This window comes from Pipistrellus kuhlii, unplaced genomic scaffold (assembly GCF_014108245.1).
Source record: "Pipistrellus kuhlii isolate mPipKuh1 unplaced genomic scaffold, mPipKuh1.p scaffold_m20_p_2, whole genome shotgun sequence".
Taxonomy (NCBI): Eukaryota; Metazoa; Chordata; class Mammalia; order Chiroptera; family Vespertilionidae; genus Pipistrellus; species Pipistrellus kuhlii.
The window spans coordinates 102,881,569-102,885,644 of NW_023425515.1; the positions used below are offsets into that span (position 1 = coordinate 102,881,569).

Here is a 4,076-nt window from a genome sequence, read left to right on the forward strand (position 1 = left end):
ATAAATAAATGTTCTCTTATAGTTTGGGTGTTGGCTCTGAATTCTTAGCCAGAACTCATATACTGAAGTTGCTGAACTCAGGTCTGGTCTGACTCCACCGTTCTAATATCTGATGCCATTCTCACGCCCACACAAGACAAGTCCAGGTGATTCTGAGAGTACTCCCATTAAAGTCGGGGACAGTGAAACAAGGAAGGGCCTAGGACAGTGGTCGTCAACAGAGCCAAATATCAACAGTACAATGATTGAAATTTCTTTTGAGAGCCAAATTTTTTAAATTTAAACTTCTTTTAATGCCACTTCTTCAAAATAAACTTGTCCAGGCCATGGTATTTTGTGGAAGAGCCACACTCAAGGGGCCAAAAAGCTTCATGTGACTCGTGAGCCACAGTTTGCAGACCACGAGCCTAGGATAGTAGAAGCAACAGGAGAGGGACTAGGTGGAGAAATGACCCTAGGCTGGGCTGCTTTGGCTCACTGAGAAGTTGGAGAAAAGGGGGTGAAGGGATTATCCCAGGACTACCATGTTTCCCCGAAAATAAGACATCCTCCGAAAATAAGATCTACTTACAGGTTTCCTTCTGAGTGAAATATAGCCCCCCCCCCCCCAGGCTAAACATGAGAGATTTGGTCCACTGATTCTGAAAGAAATGGAGTCACAAGAAATTCACCAGGAAATTCAGGAATTGGATTGTTATGATGATGTTCCAGAAGATGATGACATGATTGTTATTGAATAAATGAGTAAATTCTTGATACTGTAGGATTCACAGTTTGTCTGGTTTGTGTTGACAACTACCGTACTACCGTACCATATACAGGTAATAAATTTCCTTTATTTTCATTTAACAATAAATGTGCACCGTATTCTTCTTCATGGAAAAATAAGACATTCCCTGAAAATAAGACCTAGCGCATCTTTGGGAGCAAAATTTAATATAAGACACTGTCTTATTTTCGGGGAAACAGGGTAGCTGCTGCTGCCTATTGTTTCCTGGTTGCAAGCCTCCTGGGGATCCCTTAAATTTAGGAGATGCATGCCTATGGGGAAGAAATGGAGGAATGGGAAGGTATGGTTTGGAGATACGCCCAGAAGGAAGAAAGTCACAAAAAGCAATTGTATGTGGTGTTGGATGTTAACTAGACTTATTGTAGTTATTATTTTGCAACATATACAAATATCAAATCATTATATTGTACATCTTAAATTAATGGAATGTTATATGACAATTATTTTAAAAAATATATTTTATTGATTTTTTACAGAGATTAAGAAAGAGGGATAAAGAGTTAGAAACATCGATGAGAGAGAGTTATCAATCAACAATTATTTTAAAAATATATATTTTATTGATTTTTTACAGAGAGGAAGAGGGATAGAGTTAGAAACATCGATGAGAGTCATCAATCAACTGCCTCTTGCACACCCCCTACTGGGGATGTGCCCACAACTAAGGAACATGCCCTTGACCGAAATCGAACCTGGGACCTTTCAGTCTACAGGCTGACACTCTATCCACTGAGCCAAACCAGTTTCGGCAATATATGACAATTATTATCTCAAAAATACTTTAAAAAATAAAATTGTCTTGGAGTGAATTATTCCCCCAAGATACTATATTTTTTTCTTTCTGGGTACAGTGAACTTTATTGATGGTGCACGACAGACAAAGTAGGGATTCCTATGCTCCTCCCCTTCTTCAGGGGGTCTGGGATGGTAACGGTGGTCAGGAGGTTCTTAGTGTGTCGGGGGACTGAACCGGGGCAAGGACTCCCCAGCAGCGGAGGGCCTCTCTTCCTCTTGCTGGGGCTGGTGGTCCAGAGCGCTCTTACTCCTTAGAGGCCATGTGGACCATGAGGTCCACCACCCTGTTGCTGTAGCCAAATTCATTGTCATACCAGGAAACGAGCTTAACAAAGTGGTCATTGAGGGCAATGCCAGCCCCAGCATCAATGGTGGAGGAGTGGGTGTCGCTGTTAAAGTCGCAGGAGACAACCTGGTCCTCAGTGTAGCCTCGGATGCCCTTGAGGGGGCCCTCTGCTGCCTGCTTCACCACCTTCTTGATATCATTTTTGGCAGCTTTCTCCAGGTGGGAGGTCAGATCCACAACCGACACGTTGGGGGTGGGGACACGGAAGGCCATGCCCGTGAGCTTCCCATTCAGCTCAGGGATGATCTTGCCCACAGTCTTGGCAGGGCCAGTAGAAGCAGGGATGATGTTCTGGGCAGCCCCTCGGCCATCACGCCACACTTCCCTGAGGGGCCATCCACGGTCTTCTGGGTGACGGTGAGGGCATGGACTGTGGTCATGAGTCCCTCCATGATGCCAAAGCTGTCATGGATGACCTTGGCCAGGGGGGCCAAGCAGTTGGTGGTGCAGGAGGCATTGCTGACGATCTTGAGGGAGTTGTCATACTTGTCATGGTCCACACCCATCACAAACATGGGGGCATCCGCAGACGGGGCAGAGATGATGACCCTCTTGGTTCCGCCCTTCAAATGAGCCCTGGCCTTTTCCACGGTAGTGAAGACTCCGGTGGACTCCACAACATACTCAGCACCAGCATCACCCCGTTTGATGTTGGCGGGATCTCGCTCCTGAAAGATGGTGATGGGCTTCCCGTTGATGACAAGTTTCCCGTTCTCAGCCTTGACGGTGCCTTTGAACTTGCCATGAGTAGAACCGTACTGGAACATGTAGACTAGGGGTGTCGAACTCAATCAGAGAAGGGGCCAAAATCTAAAATCCAGCCTAAATCGCGGGCCGAATGGTTTACTGAACAGTCATAAACTGTCATTGTGATGGAAACGCAGCGGAGTGCAGTGATGACAGCACGGTGCAGGCCACATTGCAAGGCCTGGCGGGACGGATTTGGCCCGCGGGCCTTGTGTTTGACACATGTGATGTAGACCATGTAGTTGAGGTCAATGAAAGGGTCGTTGATGGTGACAATTTGCACTTTGCCAGATTCCATAGCAGCCCTCGTGACCAGGCTCCCAATGCAGCCAAATCTGTTCACTCCGACCTTCACCATCATGTCTCAGGGCTGTGGCTGCTGGCACAGTGTGGGAGGAGAGGCTGTCTGACGAACAGGAGGAGCAGAGAGCCCCTAGATACTATTTTTAAAGTAGAGCTCTCTACTATCTTTCTTTCATGTGCTGTGTATTTCTTTATTTTCATCAATGTAAGAAGTAACAAAACTATTGGAGATACTCCAAGATTTTACACATACACATATACACATGTACTCACATGCACACACTTGGAATGTCTAGTTAATGTCAGTTTCCAATGGGAGAATTAGACTTTTTCCCTTGCTTTCTTTTTCACACTTTCTTTTTCTATATTGCTCTTTTTTTTTTCTTTCTATGAGCATAGGCTATTTTGAAAAAAATACACAATAAAATAATTATTCTAAAGAAAAAAAGCAATGGCATTGATATTCATACACACAAAATATCTGATGATTTTGCCTAAGGAGAGAGCATGGCTACTGTGAGCCCAGCTAACCCATCCTCACTAACAGCTCCATTATCAGGGGCCTGCAGCCCACCAGTTCTGAGTGACACTGCCTGGTGCCAGTTTCTCTACGTGGTCATCTCCCTCCTGCTGCCATCACTCCTCTGAAACCAGCCTCAAAACTAGTGCATGGCCTGCGATCGATTTTGCTATGAAACTTTTTTTCTATAACAATTATGATGAGATTAGGTTGGAAGGGCATTTGGGGCCTTGCAAATGCTCAAATATCAAGATTTGGTTTTCATTAAGTACCAAGGTAGGAAATAGGGATTTTCTGAATAATGAGGGAACATGAAAGAAAATGTTTTGTTTAAAAAATCTCTCTTCTTTAGATTAGATGATTTCAGTTGCTCAGGATTCAATTTGCTGCTTTTTTTCTTCAAAAATAGCCAGCATACTATTAAGTTCTCTGGTGAATATTTCACTTCAGATATTGAACTTTTTAGTTCTCAAATTTCCTTTTTAAAAAATACTTTCACTTTCTCTGCTAAAATTCTCCATCTGTTCACTCTTTGTATCTAAATTTTCTTTAAGCCAAAACCTATTTGGCTCAGT

At 43.9% G+C, this 4,076-nt stretch overlaps 1 pseudogene; it reads right to left on the minus strand.

Moving 5' to 3' along the window:
• Window positions 1-1,632: 1,632 nt before the first annotated feature.
• Window positions 1,633-3,051, minus strand: LOC118724578 (annotated as a pseudogene).
• Between the last annotated feature and the right edge of the window lie 1,025 nt (window positions 3,052-4,076).